Source organism: Choloepus didactylus, chromosome 12 (assembly GCF_015220235.1).
Source record: "Choloepus didactylus isolate mChoDid1 chromosome 12, mChoDid1.pri, whole genome shotgun sequence".
Lineage (NCBI taxonomy): Eukaryota > Metazoa > Chordata > Mammalia > Pilosa > Megalonychidae > Choloepus > Choloepus didactylus.
In genome coordinates this window covers 67,871,747-67,885,871 of record NC_051318.1, presented here as the reverse complement: position 1 = coordinate 67,885,871, position 14,125 = coordinate 67,871,747, and the positions used below count along the sequence as shown (strand labels likewise).

At 32.1% G+C, this 14,125-nt stretch overlaps 1 long non-coding RNA gene across 1 annotated transcript in view; it reads left to right on the top strand.

Moving 5' to 3' along the window:
- Positions 1-12,315, top strand: part of LOC119507456 — a 70,095-nt gene extending 57,780 nt beyond the window's left edge. Inside the window, exons 3-4 of the long non-coding RNA XR_005211240.1 lie at positions 10,656-10,770; positions 11,933-12,315. This is a non-coding gene — a long non-coding RNA (uncharacterized LOC119507456). The remainder of the gene's footprint in view (positions 1-10,655; positions 10,771-11,932) is intronic.
- Positions 12,316-14,125: the final 1,810 nt, after the last annotated feature.

Below are 14,125 nucleotides of genomic sequence, written 5' to 3'. Positions count from 1 at the left end.
GGCTATTACCTGTATTATTTCAAAATTGGTATATTTTTAAAATCAGATTTTACTGTAGTTTTGATGAGAACCTTGTCACATCTCCCCATCATCACTGAGTCATTACCAGGTATCATCCCCTCCAGTACTCTAAGGAGAGGGCCCTCTCTTCCTTTGCATTCCTCACAAATTCTTTAGCCCAGATGTGAGCCGTATCCAACCCCTCCAAGTACAATTTGTACATTGCCTTTCTGTTCATGAAGACCTTTACTTATTTATAGCACAACATTGTTTTAAAGATTTTTGATTATTGGTCAACACTAAAGAGCTATAGAACCGAGACTATTTTTTCTTTTTCATGTAGTGGTGCATAGTAGAAGTTGAATGGAATTTATTTGAATGGTTGAATGGTTTGTTTCTGCTTTGCAATAGTTTAAAGAAAAAAATGGCTTTAAATATACCTTCTGAAACATTTTTAAAAAGACTTATGAAATAAATTAATAATTAACATTTTTGCTACCAATTAACATTTATCACTGAATTGTAATTCAATAGAAACATAGCATTCAAATAGCAAGCTGATTCTCACAAAGCCAATTACTGAGTTTAAGAGAAAAGAAATATGTGGAAAAATAACAATTAGAGGTTTACTGTATACCTCTTCCAAGTTCCCACAGATGAATATAATCCATAAAAAGAACTTAAGTAAAAAAGGAAAGGCACGCATTTGGATGAATAGAATGATTAATTCCAGACTTGATTAAGCAATTATCCACTGATTCCATCAAAATGATGGAATTAGTACTTTTTTTGTTGTTGTTTTAAAATGCATCTAGTTATTTACATTTGACTATTTTTAGTTACTGGAAACAAACTAAAATGCAAAGTTATTATTTAAAACCAAAAATAAAATAAACAAACACAAAATATACAAAGAAGGAACAAATAATGTTCTTCCTATTTTTAGGATTAAGCTTGATGTGATCAAAGAAATTGAAAATATGGTTAACTATCTTAAGGATGAGTTTAATGTTGTTAGGACAATGAGAAACAATTAGATTAAAAATGAAAATGTCACTGTTATATTTTATTTAAGGACCACACCAAATAATGAGATGTTTAAATGTGAATAAATAATGGCAATATTTTCAGCAAATATGAGTGATTTTTTTCTTTCATGTTTCAGTGTTAACACCTGTATTGACTAAATCTGATATTTCCAATGAATTTTTCAGTTTAATTTCTTTCCATGTCAATGAGTCAATCACCTCTTTTTATCTCATTTGCCAATATCTTGAACTTGGAGAACAAATTTTACTGATGGACTTCTCTGTAAGTTAACCATCTCCATTACATGGTTTGTTGTTTGTTCTCTTTCATTTATTAGGTAAAATCTTTGAAACAACCCAGATGTTTGAAATCATGCAGGCAAAATGCTTACGTTAATTAATTTTTCTGTTTTAGGAACAAAAATAATAGATTCATTAGATCTCTTTATGTTTGCATGTTAATCAATATTGAAATGGGAAGGAGTATAAGCGAATAGATTTTAAAAATTATTATTGTTATCAGGTTAAAGGAAATGGGTTCCTTTTAAAATGTAGGTATCTCTGTAAAAGTTGCTAAATTTACATAAGATAAATGCATGTGTTAGAACATATTTTAAGCATATATCAAATTATGCCAAATCATTCAATTCCAAAACATTGTCCTGTTTTTCCTTTTCTTTTCCTTTTCATTCTCATTAGGTTATGGTTAGCAAAACTTTTCTTTCAACTTGATGAAAAATTGGAGGAACTTGGGTTTGGTCTCCAAGGCTTTGTAATTTTTCACTGAAGTAAATAAGCCTAATTTTAGAAGCATATATTGTGGTCATTAAAGTGCTCCATATGTAGCTATATCATAAAATATCTACAGAGTAGATTTTGTTTAGTGTCTACAAGTACTTCATTTTATAGATATTTCCCAACCAACACACACAAACATACTTCAACCTTATGGCTGGTAACAGTATTTTACCATCTGTGTGTTTGTAGTTTAGGCAGAACATACTATGAAAATGCAGTAAAAACATACAACAGAAAAGAAAACTGAAGCCAGTTTTAAGTAGACTACATCTTAACTTGAAAAACAGAATGCCAAAAATCATCTGTGCTCTTCTAAAATCATATCATTTTTTTAAAAAAAGAATACTTGCTATTTAGAAAGGGAAAATAGAGTAAAAATGAATCAAAATGACTAAAAAAGTTCATGTTTTTGGAAGAGACCATTATGGTTTTGATTTCTACTCCTTAATATTTTCCCTTTATTTTAAAATATTTAATTATAGCTATTATCCATATTTATATGAAAAAAAAATCCTTACTGAGTATATACAAGCATTATTTTGCATTTTGTGATTGTGTTAACTGTTTGCAGATTCCCAGGCATCGTCTCTAAATTCAAGTTCCAAAGACTGTAATGTTTTTATTCTTGTGTCAAACAAAGATTGGGAAAGTCTAATAATAGTAATTTAATTGGTATCAGATAATTTACTATGTTTCCTTAAGGATTCCATTGCCAATGGCTGATACCAAATATCTGATAATTTATGTACACCTTTTCCTATCATTTACTATATAGGTCATCAGCAGGATTAAAAAATTTGACTGGTTTCTACTTTTTTCTACATGTTTAATATAATAAAATTCAGGCTCAGATTTTTTTTCTGAGAGAGTTGAGAAAATTTATTTTTAATAATTCCAAACAGTGTTTGTACTCCATGAATACTTTAATGATTCCTAATAATATCCACATCTAAATTCACATGCATTCATCAACTTATAAAAATAGTGGTCATTAGAATACTGAAGTATATTCCCACCATTCAGAAAACAATCTATTGCCTACAATGTTTTTAGAATATTTAAAAATTTATTTAGATAAATTTTGTTTAAAATTTATAACAGACATCAGAATAATCCAATGACTTACTATGCTGTATAACAAAACCCCACTCACCCTGATTTCAATTGCAAAACAGAAAAACAACAAAAAAGGCAGATCCAAAGCCAGATTTAGAAGATGCAATAGCACAAACTGGATTTAATCACTCACTTGAAATAATCAAAAAAAAAAAATGGACAAAATACACGAAACCATCTATTGAAGACACTAAGCATAGGCAACAAAGAACAATGCTCTCTGAAAGATGGGAGGCAGATTAACTGAGTCCTACAATTTTCCCAGATTAAAGCCTTGAGAGAATTTCCAGACCACACCATGGGTAGGAGAAACCTGGTGATGCCAGTGGACTATTTGAATACAGAAGATGAAGTCCAGAGTCTGGAGACACCAACATGGTTGGAGATTCCAGGATAGAGAATCCGAGAGGAGAGCACTGCAGAGACATAGAAATCTGGCTGCAAGAGTCCCCACTGAGTGTTAAGTGAGTACTGATCAGTGCATAGATGTAATTAAACTGCCTAATGCCAAGGAAACAATCATCACAGAGTAATGCCTCTTCTCACAAGCCTGATGAGGAAATAGGATTCAGCAAGAACTGAGAAATGTACTCTGAAGGATGTTGTCTTAGTCATGGGAAATAATTATCCCAAGACTGAGCATTGCTCTTGTCCAGCCTCACAAATCTTAAAAACAAGAGCCAAAATGATCAAAGTTTTCCCCAGTATTTTAACTATGACTCAGGACAATACCAAAGAACATATAATTACAAGCACACAAAAAAACCCAGCACTCATCATAGTAAAACTTACAATGCCTGGCTTCCAATAACATATTACCAAGCATGCAAAGAAGTAGAAAAATACAGCTCATAATTAGGAGACTAATCAATCAATCAAAATCAACTCATAACTGATGCAGGTGGTAGAATTATCAGTCCAGGACATTAAAACAGTCATTAGAACTCAATATGTTCCAAAAATTAAGAGACATAGAAGATTTAAACAGACACAAATCACACTTCTGGAGAGGAAAATGACAAGTCTGGACTGAGAAATACACTGGATAAGATTGACGGCTGATTAGCAACTGCATAAGAAAGGATTAATAAACCCAAAGACATAACAATAGAAAATATACAAACTATTACACAAAAAGAAAAAAAAATGAATTAAAAAAAAGAACATTGGAGAAAATCAACAAAATAAAAACTGGCTATTTGAGAATATTGATCATCAACAAAAATGCCACAAATTATCAATATAAGGATCAAGAGAGGTGACAAAGGTATTAAAAGGAAAATAAGACAATATCATGGACAACTCTCTGGACTTAGATGAAATGGCCAAACCCTTGAAAGACACAAACTACCATGGCTCATTCAAGAAGAAATATATAACTTCCCTAGCCCTTTAACTCTTAAAGTAATTCAATCTGTCATTAAAATCCTTTCTACAAAGAAAACTCCATGCCCAGAAGTCTTCACTGGTAAATTCTTCCACATTTAAGAAAGAGATTTTACCAATTGTACAAAAGCTCTGCTCTGACACTCTGCTGGTGGGAATGAAAAATGGCATAACCATTATAGAAGAGTTTGTTCATTTCTTAAAACATTAAACATGCGTTTGCCTTAATGACCCTGCCATCCCACTCCATTTCTCTTTATTCAAGAGAAGTGAGAGCACCTGCTCATGTAACTGTAAAGACTGGCACACAAATGTTCATAGTTTCATTTGCAAGGGCTCAAAACTGGAAACAACACAAATATCCATCAATGAGTGAATGAGTAGACAAATTTTGTTCTATCCCTACAGTGAAATATTATTTAGCGATAACAGAAATGAATTCTTGATATATCATCATACATGAATGGATCTCAAAATAATTATTCTGAATGAAAAAGATCAAAGAAAGGGTGTATACTGTACAAATCCATTTATATAAAATTCTAGAAAATGCAAACTAATTTATTCTGACAGAGAGCATATTGATAATTCCTAAGGAGTGGGAGCAGTGTGTTGGCAGAAGGGAAGGCTTAAAAAGGGGCAGTAGGAAATATTTGGGGATTTTGGATATGTTCATCATTCTGATTGTTTTGATGGTTTCATATTTATATACATATGTCAAAACATCAAATTGTACACTTTAATCTGTGCAGTGTTTTATATGTCAATTATGCTAACTGTTTAAATTATAGCTGTTAAAATAAAGAAAATAATCAGATTTATGTGAAAAGACCCTATGAATATCCCGAGGCCTTCAACCTTAAGCCACATTCTTAAGCTCATATTCAGCATAGTATTAACTCTTATTTAAAGTGTCTTTTGTGTAAATGTGATTATTTGCTTTTAAGTTTAATAAAGAGCAATGCAACAGATTAGAGTCTTTTAGTCTTTTATAGTTAGATATGGTGGCAGAAAATGTAAAAAAAAGGAAGTTGATATTGACAGATAAAGTCTCATAAAAATGCATAAATGTGTCCTTACTGGCTATTAGAGCATGCCATAAGTACATGCATCCATTATAATGACCTTGATAGCTCTATTCGTGTAAAGCACTTAGCTTGGCATCTGTGTACTGGGGACTAAGCTAATGATTCTATATGCATTTTCTTGTTGAATGCTCATAGCAAATGCATGAATTTGCAGAAGTTTACTGAAATTAAGCAACATGTTTTAAGATCGCACAGCTCTAAGTAGCAGACAAGATTTGAACCCAGTTCATCCTGGATCCAGAGGCATCTTCTAACTACTCCACCCCATCACCTTGCAGAATAATTTCAGTGCGACTGTCTTGTGTTCAGCTTCAATAAAAACATAAGCAGGCTATTTAAAGAATCAATTATTTTTCCTTTAAGAAACACAGAAATAATGACTCAAAACTATGGTTGTGTGCCAGTGTTTTTGAAAATAAAATGAGATCATTATTATCATATGGAGATGGAATAAAGGTGGATGAAAACAACAGTTCAGCCATATTGATTTCATTAGGACAAATCTGTGGAGAGATGAAAGGAGCAGATCGCTAACAGATTGCTAGTGAAACGGAGAGTGTGTTGAAGTAGTTGAATGTGATAACACTTACAGAAATGAAAGTTGAAATGCTTTAGAGGAATGAAAAAAGCTTCTTATTTTCTGTCTTAGCATATCAGCAAAAGGGAAAACACATATTTTGTCAATTCGGCCCCGAGTCATTGATCTTCTTTGAATTCTGAATCTAATGAGGCAAGTAGGGGAATGGCATACTAATCCTTACAGGTGTGCTGTTCTGGGTTCAGATTATTGTTCAGAATTAAATTGTGTTTCATGAAAGAAGGCTTACTTAAATGGGTACATTCCTTTTGCTTATTTAAATGGATGCATAGCATCAAAATAGTGAAAAAGAATTTTTAAAAATAGTTCACGTTCAGCATCTTGTAAAGCCTTAATGCAGGTAATTACAACTAAACAAATAAACAGACAACAAAACAAAACAACTAAAAAGCTAAAAAACAAGATATTTATTTCAACAGTGCTACTTTTTGCAATATCACATTTATGTACATTTTGTAATTTCTTAGTTCTCTCATAACAATAAAAATTCTGCATAGAGGAAGTTATTCCTCATACTCTACATCAATAATTCTTTTAAAAATTAAGCAATGTCACAATTAGTTAAATCCAAATCAAGTAATGCAGAAAATATAATAGCAACACATATACACACCTTTGAAATACAAATGAGATTTTTAGTCATATCTAAAGAAAATTGTTTGTATGATATTTAATAATGGTACACATGCTTACCAAATATTTCACAGGTGTACCAGTTTCGATGTACTATGTCCCCCAAAATGCCATGTTCTTTGATGCAATCTTGTGGAGGTGGACATATTAGTGTTGATTAGGTTGAAATCCTTTGATTGAGTGTTTCCTTAGAGATGTGACTCAATCAACTGTGAGTGAAGGTTTGATTGGATAACTTCCATGGAGGTGTTACCCCACCCATTCAGGATGGTTGTTAATTAAATCACAGAAGGAGAAAGAGCAGCTAAGAGTGACATTTTAAAGAGCAGCTAGGAATGACATTTTGGAGCTACAGCCAAGAGAGACACTTTGAAGAATGCACAGGAGCTGAGAGTGGAGCTGGAACACAACCTGGGATCAGCAGATGCCAGCCATGTGCCTTCCCAGAGGTTTTCCAGACAACATTGGCCTTCCTTCGATGAAGGTATACTTGTGTTGATGCCTTCAATTGGAAATTTTCATGGCCTTCAGACTGTAACTTTGTAACCAAATAACCCCCCTTTATAAAATCCAATCCATTTCTGGTATTTTGCATAATGGCAGCATTAGCAAACCAGAACAACAGGGAAGAAAAAAAGTGCATATAACTCAAAGATAAAATTAATAATACAATTCCAAAATGTTGTAGTGAAACAAATGTTTTGGATTTAAATCCAAATTCAGATTCACACTAATCATTCAAGAAGTTTGAGATGTTGGCCGAATAACTTTACATCTATGAGATTTGATCAATGCACTGAATGAAATAATAAAATGTGGCTTCTAGTGATTTTGTCAATATCAGAAGTAAAGCACATAATACACAGTATATTTTTTTTTTACTGGTTTCCTGAACTGGAAATTCTGAAAAAAAAAAAAAAATTATAATGTGGTAGGGAAGAAGAAAATAAAGAGTGAAATATGTTTATTTTGTGAACACAAAATAAAAATGAATAGCTTTAAATGGACAGCTTTGAAGAAATGATTTCAAGTTCTCTTGGAAGCACATGGACCATTTATGTCCTTTTAAAATAATTTTTATGGCTTTATTATTACAGAAAACAGGGTGCTTGATACCACCTTAAATAGTCACCATCATATTTGGTTATAGAAAACTATTTCCCATATAGCATCTATTACACACTATAAAAATTAACTCCTTTGCCTATTTCTTTATTATTGGTTTCTTCTACTAGTATGTAAGTTTTTGAGGAGAAAAACCTTATTTGATCCCTTTTACCATCTTAACTGAAATTTCCATTATGTTGCTAAGCATGCAGTGGGCACTCAATAAAAATATATCAGATTTGCAAAATACAGGAACCCTGAAAACTACAGAAGAATATATATAAAAAATTTAAGTTGAACATTCCACACAATATTGTAATTCAAACAGAATCTTGATTATTATTTTGGTGTACATATTTCCAATTTTTCATGACATGTATTAGAGACTTTTTTAATTTTATGAACAGTTTGTATTTTGCTTCTACTAAACATACAATATTGAAAACCTTTTTCCTTATCCTTAAATATTCTTTGAAAACACAATAGTAATGCATACATGTGTTATAACCAAATTTCCCTATTATAATAGCTGTTCATTTACCCATATTTCTAAATAATTTCCTTAATATTGCTAGAGTAAAATGGTTTGAATTTCCTTAGTATTCTTGATACACATTTCTTAATTATCTCAGAAATTTTGTATCAATTTGTTTTCCTAGGTAATGCCCTTTTATTTAAAAGTTCACCAATATTATTTTAAATAATCTTTACCAATTTGAAAGGTGATGTATGATATCTTTTTAATTCGCATTGCCTTTGTGAATATCAGTGATGAAATATTTTCATATACATAGTATTTTTATTTTTCTTTGAATTGTCAACTCACATCCTCGTACTCATCCTATTGTAATATTAGCATCCTTTGTCATTATGTCAATTTTTTCCCTGGTTTTTCATTTGCTTTAGACTGTGTTTGTGAGTTTTTACTTTAAAAACTGCAATTATATTATCTGAATCCAATTATTTTACTCTTTGAAAAAAAGAATTCCCAAATCTCTTGAGAACAGTGTTTCCTTTTAATGTATAATTACTTTAAAATTTAAATAAAAACAAAATGATAACAAAAACATACAGGAGGCTTCCCCTCTTTATATTGTCAATGATGGGAAATCCTTAAGTTTATGTCAAGGTCCTTTTAATTTAATGCTTTTTGAAAATTTTGACTTTTTTCTGGAATTGCTGGCTATATGTGCTTTTTCTCTTTCAGGATTAACAGAAAACCGGGATTTAATTTATGGTGATTTTTATCACATGAATCAGCTTAACCTTTTAAGCATTTGTTTTTCCTCAGGAGCAGTAAATAAAATTAGATATTTTGTGTGTCACAACCTAAACCAAATTTGCATTAGTAAGCATACGATGAAGAATAACTCAATACATTGCTATGATGAAAAATAACAAATTTCTATCTCTTTACTTTAAATTCTGTATTATTTTGTAAATCCATTTTAAAATAACTCATTTCAGAAGTTTATGAAAACACTGAAGAGCATGAAGAAGTAATCCCCCTCCCCCCCCCACACACATATATTTCTATCATGTGTGGAAAGCTGTTCAAAAAAGAAAGGAAGAAAATGTATAGCTGATATTCCTTACTTTCACGTACAAATAATAAAAACTGCAATTAGTCAATAAATTACTTTATATAGACAGGGCACATTTAGGTGGATGTAAGTCAACACTTCCTGAACCATCTTATCATCATGGTACTACAAAGCTACAAAATGCTTTAGGGTTTACAGACCACTCATATACACAACTCTGGAAGCATCATGCTTCCCAGCTCACAAAGAAATTTCAGGGAAAGCTGGTGAGGTTAAACAAGGCAGTTATTTTAATCCCAATAGATTGCTCAAGAAAAAACCCTGGAGGGGTTAAATAATCTGATTAGGATCATGCATCCAATACAGGATTAAGACCAAGATTTAGCCCTAGGACCCTGATTTTCTGACTCCAAGTTTAGTGCTCTTTCCATTATTCTGTGTAGTTTGAGATGGCAAATATAAAAGTACAAATGGAAACACCTGGAAATACCTCCCCAGACCATATCTGGGAAGTTTATCACTTCTGAATTCCTTGTTTAGACTTGCTGCAAGTTTACATTGCAATGGACCCATGCATGTGCATGGTATGGATCTCTTTTCAACCTGTCATCAGTATCTTGTGTAGGTTTCCCTTTTTCTGGTGTTTGCACTCTCGAATCTATTCTTTGGCTTTCTCTTTAATTTTAATTTCTATATTAAGAAGCATATATAATGCTATATCATATTGTTTTAGCTTGCTAGGCTACTGAAAGCAAATACCATAAAATGGGTTGGCTTTTGACAATGGGTATTTATTACTTTACAGTTTTAAGGCTGGGATAAATGTGCAAATCACGGCATAGTCAAGATGATGTTTTCTTCCCAAAGATGCTGCCGGCGATCCTTGGTTCCTCTGCCACATGCCAAAGCAATGGCAGTGTCTGTTGGTCTCTCCCTTCTCTTCCAGATTTCCTTGCTTTCAGCTTCTTGCTTCTGTGGCTTTCTCTCTCTCTCTGTATTCATTCCATTTATAAAGGACTCCAGTAAGAGTGCTGAATGAGGTGGGTCACACCTTAACTGAAGTATCCTGGTCAAAAGGTCCTACTTATAAAGGGTTCACACCCAAAGACATGCATAAAATTTAAGAACATGCTTTTCTGGGGGAACATATAGTTTCAACCCCCACACACATATTTCTTTCTCTTTTTTTTTTTTTCTGGTTAATAGTATTTTGGTTCTCACAAATCTTACTTCTGCACCGTTATGCCTCTCATGTGATTTCTGTTTCTCACATCAAAGCGTGTTTGTAATGCATCATCTTTATGGAGTTACTGTTTTCTTTTAAAAGGTTTAACCTTTTTACCTTGTATATTCACAGAATGTCTCTCCCTGCCATGAATAAAAGCTTTCACCAAACATGAGTTTCATTCAACTTAGTGAAGACAGAAACATGTGTTGTGTTTAGCTATTAAGCTGAGTCAAGATTTCCAAAGGTAGATTCAGCATTTTACTTTTTTATTCTATTTTCAGCTCCTAATAGAGTGCTCATGCCTAATAAGACAAATTTCTCCTTCTTAAATGAATAATCTTTAACTTTATGATTCATGCCTCTATTCTATAACATTATTTCTAAATGTGTATAATGAACACTTGAGAAAAGATGATGATTTATGCACATTTACAGGATAGTCTCAGAAATCACAAAGTTAAGTTGTATTCCTTATCATGAACAACCAAAGTTTATTTAGCAATTTACAAAACTCTCATAACTTAGATTTAAAGTAGCTATTCCTTTTAAAGCACAAAAACATCTCTTTAGATCACCAAAAAAACAAAAAGCATATATGAATAAAAGAAACCACCATAATTTTCTGCATAATAAAGAAAAAAATAGAAAATGAATTTCCCAATATGAATTTCATAATAAAAAGAAAATTTAGATGCAAAAGATGCTTGTTTATATAACTACTCTTCAGAATCATTCTTTCTGGTTTCTTTTATTCAAACTTTCATTACCTATCTACTGCAATACGTTCTAGCACTCTTCAGAGTAAGTCACCTTCAAGAAGAAGGCATTGTTGAATTAATTGTTTTGATATTTGCTACAAATACGTCTATAGCTTAACTTCTGGAACTGAGCTTAAGGGTAATATAACTGATATAACTGATATTACTCACTCACTGGGCCTCCTGTTCGCCATTCCCAGTGTGAGCTTCTACATCAATGCGGAATAAGCAAGGCACGGTAAATTGTCACATCACATTATTAGAGGACACTAAATAATTATATGTGTCATCTGCCCCCAAAAAATCCTTCTTTCTTCCCCAAACTTACTCTTTCCTCAGTGGCAATTTTAGTTTTCATTTAAAGTATTCTTCTCGGGACCCACCTTGCGCTGTTAGTTACAATGCCACAAAGCCTCACAGAGCTCTTGCTAAGGTTGCCTTGCATATAGAACAAAAGTGTCATGAATATTCATAACAATAAATGCTCCTCTAATTCAGATGAGTTCTGCCAGTAATTTCTTCTCTCTTGGTATTTCAATAGAATGTTGTTTTATATCTTGTTAATTCTGTTTCTCCTGTTGCAGACAAATGATTTTCTCCCTCCTTCCCTCACTCTCTCTCTCTTATTTTTTCTTTTTTTTCTTGCAGGTCACTTAAGAAAGTTGGAGCTGGATTGGCCCCGGATTTTACCATATCTATGCAGATCTGATTTTCTGAAAATGTGTTCTTATTGAGAGGAAATGGCACATAAACTATCATGTCTACTAAATCTGGTAGACTAGTAAAATAATAGTTTTCTTTTTACTGGTATAATAGCTACCTTGCAGTTTCTAGTTTCTTCTCTTTCTCTCTCTGATTCTTGGCTACTTTATCATTATGTCAATTATTACATGACAAGAAATGTGGATAGCATAAATCTAGAAGTGTGCAAACATTATTGACGTGTTTTAATATTAAAAGATACAACTATGATAATAAATGATTTCCGATTATTGTGCTTACTATCATTTTTCCACAAAAGGGAAAACATAAGACTGAATCTTTGCTTAATAAAATACCTAAAATTATTTTAATGTGCCTTGAAACAACGTCATATTATTGTATTAGTTTTTTTTCCTTAATTAGTACATAACAATGATAGTACATTAAACAGAAGAAAACTTAATATATTATGAATGTTATTGCTTTCTCTTAAAAATAGATTGAATAAACTAATCACATGTTAACAACATTTTATGCTTATGTATTTAAATGGGTTTGGATCTAATTGCATTAATGATTCCTTTCTACATCCTTTTACATAATTTTTCTTATCTATAGTATTTAAAAGCAAATCAGAATTGTAACATTGCCATGTCATTAACAAGGTCAAATACATAATTAACTTTTGAATAGTATATATCACTATGTAATGAAGTTGTGTTAACACCACTTAAAGAGGACATAGACTGGATGGGCTTGAAGTTGACAGATGGGGATGTAGAATTTAAAAGCCCACGATCTGCAAATGAAAGGTTTTGCAAAATGCCGATCTAATAAGCATTTCAATAATATGGTAGCACCTATTGCAATTAAGTGCATATGTGGGGAAATCAATTATTCTAATCTCTATTTTTTCAAAAAGTAATGTAAAAATGGCATGTTTGAGATGGTAGATCTAGTTTCTTCAGTTGTTATTTTGATGTTACTTTTAAAATTCTGGACTTCCTGATCCTTCCACCCCAGCATAATTAGTTTTCATAAAATAATTATCAATTACTTGATTTTAGGAACAGATTTTTATGAGGATAGCAATAGAAGAAATATTTAGTAATTTGAAACTTAATTTTTGAATCTGTGGATCACTGAGCAGACTAAATCTTCAAGCAGAAGAAATCTTGTAAGTTTAGGTGATAAAATAAGAAGGGGGGATTAACATATTGCTGAATTTTTCTGCCTAAAATACATGTTTGAAATGTGTCACCAGGATACCTATTCCTTATTCTATATTTCCTAGCCTAGTAAATGACGTATCTTTTAACTGAGATATCTGCAATTTATCTTTGATTATTTATTCTTCCTCATGCAATTCCCATGAACAAACTCTACTACTCAATCATCCAGTTCTTGAGTCTTCCAGTCCATCTTCTTCTTCTTCCTTTTTTTAATGCTGTTGAGACTACTCTTATATAGTTCATCACTATTTAACCTCTCTTTAATGATGTTTAAAATTGGTTTTCTGGTCACCAAGTTTCCTTTAAACTAATGCTTTCATCTCCCAGAAAATAACCAGAGATCTTTTCTGCTTGCCTGTGTCCTGAACATCTTTCACAGGTTTGTACCTGATTGTCCTTAGAAGAAACCTAAACCTATCATATTTGGTTCCTGCTTACCTTTCAAGTACCTTCAAGTACTTCAAGTTCTCTGTAGTTCAGGCCCTTTCTCTGACAGAAACCATTTTTCACAGCTGCTGCCAGAGCTGTAATTAAAATGAGGGCATCCCTTCCCAGATCCCCATGATGTAAGGATATTGATTGGATGATGGGAACTGGAAAGAAATCAAAAGACTTTTCAAAAATATCTGTTATCCAGTTGATTGTACACCATGGATGATTGTATGGTATGTGAATATATTGCAATAAAACTGAATTAAAAAAAAAATCTGTTATCCACTTACTATATTAAAGGTACTAAGTTAAGAACTATTGGAAGATAATCTTTTTGAAGTAGCAGCTGCCATGTAGAACTTATGTTTAGAGCATATACTTTCTGTATTGTTTTATATGCTAACAATTTTACAGTTGCCATTGGCCCCCTTTTACAAACTGAGTAATAAAGATGTTAAGTGATTTTATGTCATTC